We start from the raw sequence: 15855 nt of genomic DNA on the forward strand, positions 1-15855 counted from the left end.
ACATGCTGAAGTCTAGAGAGTATCATGCTAAGTGAAGTAGTCAGAGAAAGATGAATACCATGATTTTTCTCATATGTGGAATTTAAGAAACAAAGCAAATGAGCAAAAGGGAGAAAAAAAGAGCAAGGAGCAAAGCAAGAAACAGACTCTTAACTATAGAGAACAAACTGCTGGTTCCCAGAGGTGTGGTGGGCAGGAGGATGGGTGAGGTGATGGGGATTAAGGAGGGCACTTGTGATGAGCCTCGGGTGATGTATGGAAGTGTTGAATCACCATATTGTACACCTGAAACTAATATTACACTGTGTGTTAACTAACTGGAATTTAAATAAAAACTTAAAAAAAAAAAAAGAATCATTACATGGACCAGGAGAGGAAAGTTGCTTGAAATTATGCACTTTAATGGATCATGAACAAGGGAACAAGCCACATCCAGCTGTGATGTGGAGGCCTGATTTAATATTTTGGTCTCACATGGTTTCCTTTTCAGTCCTTAGCTGTCAAAGGAATGAGATAAAAAGACAAAGGCTGACCCCTGTTAGCCTAATTTTGATGTGCTAAAAGTCCGAAGAAGGAAAGAAAGCACAATATCAAAAGGACAGAAAAAGAGGCACATACCCAATTATAAAAAGCTGTTTTATTCGAAGACATAAGAGTTATCATTTAAAGAAATTTACTGTTTGCAAAACCACCTCCGATTCAAGGCATTAATATGTGATTTTCATTAATGTGTCCAGACCTAAACATGGTGGCCAGGCCAACTAAGGAGATGGGAATTAACCTTCCCTAAACCATCGCAGCTTCACAGAGAGTAGATGTGTCAGATAAAATTCGGGACACTGATTTTGAATTTCTGATAGGGAATGATTTTTTTAGGATAAGTCTATTTAAATATTTCATGGAGTATTCCTATTCTAAGAAATTATTTGTTGTGTATCTAAAAATTCAAATGTAATTGTGTGTTCCATGTTTTTATTCCCTAAATCAGGCAACCCTACCTGAGTAAAGTTATACCTGAATTTCTTTTTTTCTTTTTTAAGATTTTATTTATTTATTTGAGAGAGATAGAGATAGCGAGAAAGAGCACAAGCAGGGAGGAGAGGGAGAAGCAGGCTTCCTGCCGAGCAGAGAGCCCGACGCCGGACTCCATCACAGGATCCTGGGATCATGACCTGAGCCGCAGGCAGACGCTTAACCAACTGAACCACCGAGATGCCCCTATACCTGAATTTCTAAACACAACAAAAATATCACATAGCTTGTCAAAAAATTGCAGTGAAATGCTCCCATTCTGTCAGATATTCAGAGGCTAGTATGTTTTCCTGTCATTTGTAGCCAAAACTGAACCATGAACATGGCCAGTATTTTAAAATCATAACAACAAAGAGCATTAAAAAAAAGAATCACAGTTCTTTCCCTCCAGTCCCTGAAGTCCTGGTCATGCTGTTTCCCTTGCTTTTAATAGTGGGTCAGCAATGCAGTATAAAATTTCCTCATAAAGTTGTAAGGCGGGGAACATGATAAGGTAAGTGGAGTAGTCATCTGGGCACAAAAATTCAGGGGAAGGTACCAAAAAACTCACTAATCAAACTACATAACATTTTACTGAATCACTTTTAAAAATCAAAATTAATGCAAAAATTTCATGATGAATAAAATCTCAAAAATTTAAGTGAAGACAGGATCTGACCCCACATTTTAATGATTTGGCCCCATTTGCCTCCCCCTCATCCCAGCCCTGATTCTTAACCTTCAAGATACTGATGGATACCCATGTCCACCTTGAAGCTTTTCCTGCCTGCTCTGTTGAGAGTGAGAGCTCTCTGCTCAGCTTCTGTGGTCCAGCCAAATACGTTGTTGTCTTTGTAAGCTGGACTGAGATTCCCTGAAGCAAGCCCTGGCCACCCATACATCATCAGACTGTGTAGCACACAACAGGGCCATATCTAATGGGACTCCATTTTCACCGTAGCCAAGATAGATAAGGACTTTTTTTTTTCCTAATATGTGTTAAAATTCTTTATGGACAAGCACTGATTCCAGAGCTTTTAACATTGAGTCTGAAATGGTCAGGCACCTTCAACCTTTCAACCAGAAAGTGCTTCTTTCAATATGAACATATGGGATGTTTGTTTGCCCTCGTTTTAAGTGCAGGCAGATCCTCTTCCTGCATGCTAGTATGGACCATACAAATAACTCTGCAGCGTGAAACTACGCAAAGCGATCTTACTAATTCATGGGCAGAATTACAGTTCTTCCGTAACTTTCAAAAATTTTTGTCATAAGATTAAAACTTTCCTGCTGTTGGTTATAACAATATAAAAATGAAAAAAAATAAAGTAAACTGAATACTTATTTAATACACTGTAATTTAAAAGATTGGAACATGGAGAATTAAAATGTTTATTTCTTTGTTAAAAAAAAAAACTTATCAAGAGTAGTTGGAACAGCGCCTGCTTTCTCCTCATCATGTAACTTACAATATGGAGTATTTTTTTCTGTTTCGGTGAACCGTCATACTCTTTTCTGTCAGGATCTGCCTGCAACATTTTTTCCTTTACGTTTTTCATGTCATGAGATACCTCTGAGTTCCTCTGTTGTGAAGGTTTTGCTAGCATCACTTCCTCTGAAACATCATCCTTTTCACCTCAACTGCTTTCCTCATTTAGGTGAGTCATTCTGCATCACTAAATTGTTCTCGCCACACACCCAGGGTCTCTCAACCCATGGCAGCACCCGTGTTCCCACGGTCAGCCGGTCTTACAGAGACATGTAACTTTCCATGTGAATTTCACTGTCAATATTATCTCTTTGTGTTTCTTCACTAAGCTTTCTTCTTTGTTGGCCAATTTCCTCTTCCTGCTATCTAGTTTTGTGAAACGTTATGTGGGTTTATTACTGAAGTCAAAGAGCAACACTACTACATGCTTCGCTCCTGGTGTGTGAATAACCAATGTCCCGTGGCCAGTCACCAACAGACTCTGTGAGAAGTGACATGATCGGTCATTGATCATGACACCCATCAGTTATTGATTTATATAATGATTTGTGCAGGAAACAGCAGGCCGTGAAGTTTCTACTTTATGCAATCACACACAGTTAATATACTGTGGTAACTGAAATTTAAACCATATTGTCTTATCTAACTAGACGGTGGTACCTGAAAGGCATGCATACTGGAACTATGCAAAGTGAGGACTGTCCACATTCTAATCCCTCCCTTAGTACTCTTCCTAGGATTAAAATAGAATTGTCTGTATATGAGCCAAGTTTTGTGACTGAATTTAGTAGATTTTTCTTCTATTCCCTTTCAAAGTATATTTTACACAAAGTATATTTTCTTAGTTTCTCTGTCACTTTCCTCTTTGGAAATTATATACATTCTAATGAGCTTGTCCCTACTAACAACTCATAAAAAAAGGATAAAGAGGATTCCTAGAGCGCTGTCTCCCTCCCAGACAACATGTTGAGATTACTGTCTAACCTCTCAGAGACTATGCTGAGGTCAGCCCCATTCCGACCTCCTTCTGTAGATTAGGGCCTGAGAATTTCGTAGCTTCTCCAGCAGTGAGGACTCTGCACATGAACCCTCAACTAAGCAGATACAGCCACTGAGACTTGGAAGATGGAAGTCAGCACCAAGAGCCTCGGGCTTGCCCACGCGTGGTCTTCTGTGGTGGTAGCCGCAGAGATCTTTAAAGGTTCAGTCCCTAGTGCCTTGGGTGCCGAGAAGCAGTGACGTCAGTGCCAGTAGATTTCCACTGAAGAGTGCAGCGTCTGCGTGTCGCATAGAAGCTTGGTTATCTGGCACTCCTGGAAATTACATAAGCAGCCCTACACCCCCTAGTAAATCCCTTTCTGCTTTAACTAGCTAGACTGGAAATTGTTAGCTGCAACAATCATCCTGAGAGATACAGGTGTTAATTTGCAGACTAGCTCAAATGATACTGCATAGCCAACTGCTTTCTTTCCTGTGTAGATTTTCTAGAGATAAAAACAATTTCAGTGAGAGAGAAATTATCTCAGACAACAAATAAAAACTGTTCTACCCAAATGCAGTGAACTATGTTCATATTCTTTTTTTTTTTTTTTTCCTACTCGTCTGTAAAGGTCTTGCCTGCACTTTCAAGAACATCTTCCCGAAGGGCCATGTGCATTCCTACAGGGCATAGGCACTTTCTGGGCATTTAGCTAATTGTCTTTCCTCATATTCTATCTCTAGGTCTTCAAACTTCTTAAAATTAAATCAATGAGCCAGAAAATTCAGACATCTTTAAGTTCAAATGTGTTTTGATTTTCCCAATTGATTAAAACTTGGCTTCCTAAACACCTAGATGTCCAGGTCCTGCCGTGATGATTCCATTTTAATACTAGAACCCATATTTTCCCTTAATGGCAACTTTACAAAGCAAGCAACTCAGAACAAAGGATGGAGGTGAAAAAGAAAATGGTAAGAAACTGGCCACTTCATCCCTTCAAAAGAGATGGGCCACAATTAGTTCCACAAGAGAAGATAACAAATAAATAAGTTTATTTAAAAATGTCGTTGGTGGGGCACCTGGGTGGCTCAGTCAGTAAGCGTCTGACTCTTGATTTTGGCTCAGGTCATGATCTCGGAGTCATGAGATCAAGCCCTACATCAGGCTCCACACTCAGCAGAGAGTCTCCGTGAGATATTTTCTCCCTCTCCTTCTGCCCCTGCCCCAAAACGCACATTATCTCCCTCCCTCTCTCTCTGTCTTTCTCCCTCTGTCTCTCTCAAAATAACTAAATAAATCTTTTTAAAAATGTTGTGGAAATATTTATCTCCAGTAGAAGCTTAGGTTTATTTTTTTTAGTCTAGAATGTCAAAAGCATCTTATTCTTCACCAATCCCCCTGCGGCCACGTTACCTAATACTTAAAGTCCAAGTTAAGCTACTGAAAAGACATGTTTTTATTCAAGTTCTGATACCAACCACCTCCATGAGTTTAGGTCCATCATTGAACCCTGAGTCTCTATTTTCCAATCTGCAAAATGAGGACTGTGGTGTAAATGGCCTCCAAGATTTCTTCCAGTGCTAACTTGGTTTGTTTCTATGATGCTGAATGTAAGATTTATATATGCCAGGGTCCAAAAATGTCATCAGGGCTGTGAACTCATTGTGTGCCTCAGAAAGTACATACCGTGAGAACAAAAGCATTCCGTTCTCCACAGGATTTCTAACTAATAAAATAGTTTATTCTGAATTATAAATTTAATCATGTTCTCTTTAACAAAAGCATGTTTTCAGCTAAATGAGTTATTTTTAACCAATATTTGTTGGGTAACTGCCATCTATCAAACATTAAAACACTCTAGGCTTATGAGGTCATTTGTCACAACCCTCTGAGGTGTTGTCCATTTCTTACACATGAAACAACTGAAACAAAGAAAGATGACTAAGTTGATGCAGGAAATAGATTTTCTGAGTAGAAATTCTGGGATCCAAACCTTACAATTAGACTCCAGAGTCCATGTATTGAATACCAAGGCAAGATTCTTATCCCTCACTAATAATGATGTATGAAATAATATAGAAATAAGTAAATAAAAATTATAGGTATACACATAATTTTTAAAGATTTTTGGCATGAAAGGTTAACATTTTTCAAGTGCTTTAGAATATAAGCTTCTCTTTTTCCCTTTGAGACTCTATTTGAAGATGTAAAATGACTAAGTCAAATCAGATCATTTCCGACATTCCTCTTAGCTTAAATGTCTTCAGGCTAAGAATCTTTAACAGCCTTTCTTTACCTGTTAATTTCCAAATTCTGTGACCCACCTCCTGTTAGAAAACCTCATATCTAACAAATTACCTTCTTATCTTGTCTTCATCTGAAAGCACTAGAGTGACCAAGATACGCCTTTCTTTCACACAATGGCCATCTTCAAATTCCCAAGTGACATATAATCAACCCTCTCCTTGGACACTACCTGCTTCCTCATTATGCTCCTGGAACATAGATGCCATCGTGGTGAAAATCACCCACAGCAAGCAACGAGATGGGAGTGTGGTACCCTCACACCACAGTGGTCTCATTATGGCAGCCCAGGACTCCCTGCCTGGACTTCATGTGACAGAACAGTAAGTTCTATCTGGCTTAAGCATCTATAATTTGAGATTTTTCTATCATGTGCAGTTGAAGTTAGCCTTAACTACATACATGAATATTTACATATGTTTTTAAAATATTGAAGTAGTATAAAATGTTGTGCTGCAGAATAATAACATACCTTGACAATCTTTTCGGTCCAAGAAATATAAAACTACTTCACTCTTTTTTTTAAAAGATTTTATTTATTTATTTGGCAGAGAGTGAGCAAGAGAAAGCATGAGCGGGGGGGGCGGTGAGGAAAGGGCAGAGGGAGAGGGAAAAGCAGGCTCCTGGGTGAGCAAGGAGCCCGATGCAGGGCTCGACCCCAGGATTCCGGGATTATGACCTGAGCGGAAGGCAGACGCTTAACCAACTGAGCCACCCAGGCGCCCCTACTTCACCCTTTTTAATGGCTGCATTTGTTCAATTAAGAAACCATGTATAGAATGGGTCTACCCATTCAATGCTTTTTAACCATTCCTCATTGCTGAGGGTTGTTTCCCAGCTTTGGCCATTATGAACAAAAGCTCCAGTCAACATCCTTGACCCTGCCTCTTTTTACACATAGGAAAACATTTCTCTAGCAATCATTCCCTGGTGTAATTGCTAAGTCCAAAAGTATTCACATTTCCCTTCCTCAGAGAAACTCCAGGTTGCTTTTCTAAATATCTTCCTAGTTTATTCTCCAACCAGTGGTATGCCACTTATGAGCATAAGTGATGTATATCAATCAAATCTGCCAATTTTAAATTTTACAGCCCCCCTAAAACTTCTCTTTTAAAGACTAAAAAATTCCCTGTACCTTTTCCTTTACTGCATGGCATAGTTTTCAGACTTTCCATCGTCAAAGTACCTCACACCAATGTAGTCAGAACCTCTCAAACTATACCAACCAAAACTATTCAAATTGCCACAAGTCAAGTTGACAACCGTTTTTATGAAGGTTCAGATAGTAAATATCTTGGGTTTTGTGGACCTGCTGATCTCTGTTACAGCTGATTACTCTGCCATTGCAACACAAAAGCAGTCCTAGTCAATATATTTAAAAAATGAATGTCTATGTTCCAATGAGTTTATTGGAAAAAAACAGGTGGTTAACCAGATTTGACCCATAGGCTATAGTGTGTCATAAATTACAGTCTTACTATAATTTACCTTGACCTGAAAAAAGGAACTGATAGATAGTGAGGAATTAGGTGTGTCCAGAGAGAAACTAAATTGAATTTAGAGCCTAGCCTACAGTGGGTGCACACTAAATGTTTGTTGAATTAATAAATAGAACAATTATGTATGAGGTCTGTGAATAATCCTACACCTAACAGAAAAGGAGAATACATCTGAAAAAAAAACACTGCAGGAGAAAAAATCAGTAAGAGAATATCTTCTCAGTGTTCTCACTAAGATGCAAGAATAGATGTGTTATATAAAACTGAAGTGGGAATTCATAGAAGAAAATATGCTGAGATGAATACAAAGATGAAGAGGAAGCTAGCTGAAGAAACTCAAAATGTAGGTCCACTTTCAAGGCAAGAAGGTATAGAACTGAGATGTATCTTATCACAAGAATTTTGCATTTTGTGATTACAAATGAAGCTGATCCTTTTCTTCCTAAATGAGCATTTCTTTATAGTTTACCAAAGATTAATATTCACTCAAATAAGTGCAAATTGAGTGCCTACCACATGTCAGACACAGAATAAGGAATCCCCATCCCTGTCTTATTGAGTCACTGCAGCCATATGAAATCGGTAGTATTATTTCCCCACTGAACAAATCATGAAATAAGAGCTGAGGGAAGTTGAGGGAAGCTGAGGTAACTGAACTGATGTCACAAAGCAAGGGTACTACTTAGACTAATGCTCACTGCTCAAAAAAAAAAAAAAGAAAAAGGACTCGAAAGCCCTTTGGTGCACATTAAAAACCAATTTATATTCTCTCGTGATTTTATGAGTTGACTGGCAGTTTCTCCCTCTTCCCATGATCATCACTGAGGCTGAATGTCTGAGGACTTGACCGGGCCAGCTCCTTCACCTGCTGAAAATGTGCCCTGGCTATTGCCTGGGAGGTCAACTGGAGCCGTCAACCAGAGAGCCTCAGTTTTCCATTTGTGGAGTCTCTATGCTGCATGAACTGCTCACGGTAGGGCGTCTGGGTCCCAAGTAGCAGAAAGTAAAATGTGCTGGACCTGAGCTAGCACATCTTTTCCACTGCATTCTGTAAGTCAAAGCCAGCCAGCCAGGTTCAAGGAGAGGACAAATGAGCTCTACCTCTGGAGGTAAAGAGTGACAAATGTGTACCAAGAGTGAAGAAATTATTGCTGGCCATCTTTGGAGCAAACTATCACACAGTAATTCGAAATAATATATAAGCAAGAAATAAACATAATACAAATTATTTCTCACCTAAATGACAATTGGAAGTGAAGGATTCCTGGCCATCAGGCAGCTCCCCTCCATGCAATAATTCAGCCACCAAAACCTTTCACAATTTACTGGCTCACAATCATTTTATTCTAGCAAAAGGAAGAGAGGAAAACGTGAAGACACCCCACTTCTTAAAAGCCTCAGAGGAAGTGATACACATCACTTCCAATTACAACCCATAATCAGTAATCACATAAACACAAACAAACATGAGCAGGGTTAGGAAATACTCTTAGTCTCTGGCTGGACAGCCATTCCATCCCTCTTTGCCTCCTCCCCGCAGAAACCTGGCCTGGCTAATCATCTTTGCCAACACTAGTAAGGGGAAAAGCCAGAACCAGAGCCTAGATCTACATCATTCTAGAACTCATGCTCTCTCCATTATGCCTAGAGGAAAGAGGAATGCCTACTGTAAAAACCTTGTGGGAGGAGGACAAATAAACTAAGTAAAAAATATGCTATCCTAATTACTGCAATTATGATATACATTAGGTACTATGGGAGAAGACTATGGCATTAAAACAATGGAGAATGACCGAACATGAGGTTAGAGAAATAAAAATGCAGATGGGGAAAAGACACTATATGTGACAATGGAAACCACTGAAGGATTTTAATAAAAGAATGGCATGACAAGACTTTAGAAATATCATCCTGTTGTGCCTGGGTGGCTCAGTCTGTTAAACATCATAGGACTCTTGATTTCCGCTCAGGTCATGACCTCAGGGTCTGGAAATGGAGCCCCATGCCAGGCTCTGTGCTCAGTGGGGAGTCTGCTTGAGATTTCATCTCCCTCTCCCTCTGCCCCTCCATTTCTCTCTCTCTCTCAAATAAATAAATCTTAGAAAAAAAGAAGAAGAAGAAGAAATATCATCCTGCCCATATGATCCAACATAAAGATTAAACAATGGGCCCTCAATGGTATGTTAAATTCTTCTATCAGAACAAAGGTCATTTATGTGTGGGATAAGATCTTCTCATGAAAAAGATTTAAATTATCTCTATTATTGATGTCTTGTACATCATTTTCATTTCTCTTTTAACCTGTCTATGCTATCCTGTCTAGGATGGAGATCATTCTTCTTAGTAGAAAAAGCAAAAGAAAATAGGACTTGAAAAGTGGTTTTGTGTGTGTGTGTTTTACAAAAAAACAGCTTGTTCTTTTTGTTTCAGACATAGCTTTAGATATCTTTTCAATATACATCACATTTTTTAACATTAATTCTAACTGAAAGGACCAAGTAAGGTACCATTAAAGCTGTTGGGACAGGTTTGGAAGAGGAAGCTAGTGGGCTGATAATAATGTGAAGGGCATGTAACCATGAAATTCTATGCCATGCCTTTGGAAAGAATGGGGAAACTAATTATGTGAGGGACTGAGGGTGAAACTAACCTTATTGTGGTAATCATTTCACAATAAATATGTGTATCAAGTCATCACTTTGTATACCATAAACTTAACATATTTTACATGTCAATAATAACCCAGTAAAGCTGAAAAAATGAAGAAACACTAAAGACTTCATGGAGATTCAACTTAAATAAGCTGTGTTTTTAGAAGATAACTGGAATATGATTTGGAAAAATAAAAGGATTATAATTCAAGTACCATCTTAGTCATTTGGGCTGCTCTAACAAAATACCATGGACTGGGTGGCTTAGAAACAATAGCAATTTATTTCTCACAGTTCTGGAAGCTGGAAATCTAAGATAAGGTTCTGGCAGATTCAGTGTCTAGTGAGAACATACTTCCTCGTTCAGAAATGACATCTGCTCACTGTGCCGTCACATGGTGGAAGGGGTGAGGTAGTTCTCATAGGCTTCTAAGAATATGAATCCCATTTATGAGAGTTCTGCCCTCATGACCATAATCACCTCCCAAAAGCCCCACCTTCTAGTACACTGGAAATTATCTTTTGACATATGAATTCTGAGGGGGACACAAACATTTAGCTTATAGTAGGCACCTAGACCCCCAGTTACAAACTTATTCGTTGTGTAGGTAGGAGATATGCATGAAGGGCTGGACTATGCAGTGGCAGAGGAGAGTGAAAATAATCTGAGCCCTACAGGAGAAGTTGGGGAAATGGAAGTCAACATTAGAGTTTCTCCTCAATGAAATTCAAAGAATGGTAAGGCCTTGTACTCAGGTCATTCTCGAGTTTGGAAGGATTAGAAGGCAATATTTTTTTAACGATTTGAAATGGAGGTTTTGTTATGAAATCACTATAGAATATCAAAGGAAATATTATAAATTCACAGCTGGTGACCAGGAAAGAGATTTGGGTTGCATAAGTTTGAGGACAAGAATAGCTGGTTCTAGTTTCCTAGCTACTGGTTCCTAGAAACTGGTTTTTGGCACTATCTTCCAAGCACGAGTCAAAATTTCTCACAAAAATGGTGTTTATTTGCTTGAGATTTGGGGTATAGGCAGTGTGTGTGTGTGTGTGTGTGTGCATGTCTGTGTATGTCTATGTGTCTAGGTTGGTGAGTGGGTATTCATGCGCATGCACACACACGCACATATGTATTTTTTCTTGGCTAGTGTAAGAAAATAATCAGAAATAAAAATTATAAAAATTATTGACTCAGAACTTTCCAACTTACTAGTTTAGTACCCTGGAACCCTCAGCACAGTAACAACTGAATTGTTCATAACAAGGAGAATGTATTTTCCTTCACAGTAAAAATTGCCACCTAACAATTTTTTTTCTGTTGCTATCACTTGACATTTACTAGTATTCCAAAGGATTAGTGCACAGCAGAAAAAGCACATAGTTATTGTGTCTATATAAAATTAACTTTTTATATCCCCCAAATCACAAATTCCTACAGATCAAAGCTACAACTACTGAGTAAAAGGTAACATTTGGACATGATCATAAAACTAAACTCTTTTTAAGTTCTTATGAAATTTGAAGTTAATGAAAGTCACATGAAATAATCCCCTGCATATAGAAATCTACTGATTTACATTTTAATGAAAAGGGAGCAATACTTAGAAAAAATAAACTTTCCAAAGCATATGAAAATAAATTCACTTCGGAACACGGGTCTAGAGTTCTGAAAATTCTTGTGGTCTTTGAAAACACACATCCTCAGAAATTCTTCTGAGACCCAGAGTTCGTAGACATATTTCACTCTTCCTATCCCTACCTCTTATCTCTCTTTTTTTTAATCCTAATTTACAACATTTGTCAAGCCCAGATAGGATGAAAGCAATGTAAACAGGCAGCTCTGCGCAGATTTTGTTGTAAAAATAGAAACTAAAGGCTTGGAGCTCTATCTGAGTCTCGTTTGCTTGGCAGTGATGTAGATGTTCAGACAGGACAAACTTTCACTGGAAGGTATGGCTATAAATAAAAATGTTCCAAAGAGAAAGTAACAAAATGGCATCTCTTTCCATGTGAGCCCACAGTGGAGTTGGATCCTTTCCTCCTCTCTGTTAATCAGACTCAAGTTGGGTTTCCTAATCGCTACATGAAAGACCTTTAATAAGTCCTGGTTATAACCTGGAGCAAAACCCCTCACTATTCATATGAACTGACCCACTTTATAAGGAGTCAGGAATTTCAGGAATTTAATTTATAAGTAGAGGAATTTAAAGGCCATTTGGCTAGTAGTTGGTGCAATGAAGGACTTGGGGATCAAATAAGGACCTTCTATTGACCCGGGACCCATTGCTGTCAACTCTAGCTCACACAAGGTGAGATCCTCCCTCCTCCATGTTCTAGCACCTTTGCCGTCTCCCCTGTGGCAATAATCATTTCAACTCCTTTTTACTGGAATAAAAAATCGTTCAGATAATGATCTGTCAAGCGATGTTTACGGGCATCCTTGGCTAAAAGAAGTTATAAATCATAAAGAATGAATAACGTTATCACTCTTTCTGGGGGAGAAGACCATTCTTTTCAATGGGAAATGTGTGGGATCCATATATTTTAAGAACTAGAAAGCTGAACAATGATGAATGATGACAGAAGAAAGGAGAAGTGATATCGAAGGTTGATGGCAGATTAAGGCAGCAGAGTCAGGATGTAACCAAAAACTCACATTGTCTAGAGAAACAACAGCTCACCCTGAACTAGCCCATCATAGATGAGGAAGTTGCCTGAGAAAGGCAGACCTTGCTTTGGCTTTCAGCCTGGGAACTCTGAAAGTGATCTGAAACCAGCCTCCTCCTCAAACTTTCAGAAGACACACTCCCCTCCACCCCTTTTATGAGCATTAAGATCTCATATCCTTTTTTAAATATGGAATTGTGTGCAAATATAGGTATTTCTTCATTTTAGAAATATAAATAATACATTAAATGTAAAGTTTCGGGCACCTGGGTGGCTCAGTCATTAAGCGTCTGCCTTCGGCTCAGGTCGTGATCCCAGGGTACTGGGATCGAGCCCTACATGGGGCTCCCTGCTCAGTGGGGAGTCGGCTTCTGCCTCTCACACTCCACCTGCTTGTGTTCCCTCTCTCGCTATGTCTCTCTCTGTCAAATAAATAAATAAAATTTTCAATAAATAAATAAATGTGAAGTTTCAAAGTATGCATACTACACTCATATCGTGTGCTTTGCCCTTCTGTGAAGGTCTTCTAAAATCAAGTGATTAGTGGGTGTGGCCTTCCAGATGCTTACAGGTACGAATTTAATTAGCTGCTCTGGCACTTCCTGTTACCAGGCTAGGTAGATTGGATGGAAATTGTCAACTCTAGATTCCGACTGAGGAGCCAGCCCCCTACACACTGGTTTCCCTGCCACACAGCTGCCAGACTTCCCATCTCACCAAAAAACAAATCTGATTTCATCCCATACCCACTTTCATGGTTTTTCTTTTTTTTTAATTGAAGTATAGTTGGATGTAATATAAAATTAGTTTCAAGTGTACGACATAGTGATTTGACAATTCCATGCATTACAGTATCCTCACCCATAGTAAGTTATCACCTGTCCCCGGAAAGTTGTTACAATATTATTGACTATATTCCTTATCTTGTACTTTTTATCCCATGACTTATTTATTTTATAACTTATTTATCTTATAACTTTGTACATCTTAGTCTTCTTCACCTCTTTTGGCTATCCTCCCACCCCAGCCCCTTCCCCTCTGGCAACCACCAGTTTGTTCTTTACGTTTATGAGTCTGGTTCTCTTCTTGTTGTTTGTTTGCTTTGTTTTGCTTTGCTTTTTAGATTGCACAGATAAGTGAAATCATATGATACTTGTTTCTTTCTGTCTTATTTATTTCACTTAGTATAATACCCCCTAGGCTTAACCATGTTGTCACAAATGGCAAGATTTCATTCCTTGTATGGCTGAGTAATATTCCATTGTCACATCTTTTGTTTTCTGGGGTTTTTTGCCTTTTTGGGTTTTTTGGGGTTTTTTGCCTTTTTGTTTTCTATCTTCCCCTTTTTATTGAAGCAGAGTTGACACACAATGTTACATGAGTTTCAGGTGTACAACATAGTGATTCGACAAGTCTATACCTGATGCTGTGCCCCCCACAGGTATAGATACCATCTGTAACCACACAACACTCATACAATTCCATTACCTATATTCCCTGTGCTGTACCTTTTATCCCCATGACTTACTCATGCCATACCTGGAAGCCAGTATCTCCCACTCCCCTCCTGCCACTTTGCCCATCTCTCCCACCCTCTTCCCCTCTGGCAACCATCAGTTAGTTCTCTTATGCCACATCTTCTTTATCTATTCATCTATTAATGGACACTTAGGCTGCTTTCATACATACCCACTTTTAATGCTCCATCTCCTTCCTGTTGTCTTAAGGATGAATTCCAAACTCGACATACCAGATACAGCCCTTCACAGCTGACCTCAACCTGCCATTCAACCTCATCTCCCATAATTCACATCTTTCTCACAAAATCTAGCTTCCAACTAAAATGATCCTTTCCATTCAGAACTTCACCTGGACCTTCATCTGCACTATCATCCCTACTACGAATAAAATAGACTTCTTTGCTCCTGGCAGCAAGACACATGCTCCTTTGTCATGTCCCTGCTCAAAGTTCATATCTTTTGTTGTGACCTCCACAACGACTCTAAGCAAAAACAGTTACTCTGTCCTCTACTCCCACAATATCTATGTATAGCATAGTTACAAAATTGAAACGGGCCTTCACATATCGTAGCATTCAGAATTTAGGATCTTCCCATTTATTGTGCTACAAACAAAAGGAATACCAGGATAAGAAAGACACAATTCCTCTCATTAAGATGCTAAAAAATTTGCACATAAATAGCTATTAATTGCAGGCAGAATAAGGATCCCCCAAAGTGTAATCAATGCATTATTGTAGTTCAAAGATGAATATAATTATATCTCGCTGTGGGGATCAGAAAACACTTACAGGAAGACCTTGAGTCTGAAGTGAGCCAGGAGGCTTAGGTAAGACTGATCAAGGAGAATTGAATTAAGAGAGTGGAGGAAATGAATCTGGGGAAAGTGGAGGCCCTCTCTTTGGCCTGGAGCACGGACAGGTTAGGGAAATAAGGCAGCAAACTTTCTATGAGGTATTTCTCTCAAACGTGGTCTTGCAGGACTGCCTGAGAAATTTATGTCTTGTTTCCATAGCAACCAGAAACCTTTAAAGGCTTTGGAGCAAGGAAATCTCAGGATCAGAGCCTCCTTAAATACAGGAAAAAGTCCCCATGAAATTTTCAGGTACTGAGAAATTGTACCAACCTTAAAAAGCAGAAGAAATAATATGAGCATTGATTTATGGTGCTTGATTCAAATGAGCTTGTAGCTAACAAGAATAACTGTCCCCAAATGATTCCACAAGCTTCAGCAGAGACAGTATTAAGTAGAAAATTAAAATTTTATAAATTGTACTAGTTGGCCATTAAAAATAGATAAAATAGCATATGCGCGTGTTTGAATTAAGATAAACAGAGAAAGAGGTTGTTGCTATATTATGTCAATACAAACTGTATATTGAGTCGGCAGAATTAAAAAGTTGGTTAAGGGGCGCCTGGGTGGCTCAGTTGGTTAAGCGACTGCCTTCGGCTCAGGTCATGATCCTGGAGTCCTGGGATCGAGTCCCGCATCGGGCTCCCTGCTCGGCAGGGAGCCTGCTTCTGCCTCTGACCCTCCCCCCTCTCATGTGCTCTCTCTCTCTCATTCTCTCTGTCTCAAATAAATAAATAAAATCTTTAAAAAAAAAAAAAGTTGGTTAAGTAAAATGAATTAATCAAACCAATTAACACCAAGTAAGTGAAGCAACTGGTACTCTCTAACACTTTTTTGTTATTAAATTTTTTTTGTTTTATTTTCAACTGGAAAGCAAGG

This window comes from Mirounga angustirostris, unplaced genomic scaffold, assembly GCF_029215605.1.
Source record: "Mirounga angustirostris isolate CCGP_5_RB_7025 unplaced genomic scaffold, mMirAng1.0.hap1 SCAF_7, whole genome shotgun sequence".
In the NCBI taxonomy this organism is placed as follows: domain Eukaryota; kingdom Metazoa; phylum Chordata; class Mammalia; order Carnivora; family Phocidae; genus Mirounga; species Mirounga angustirostris.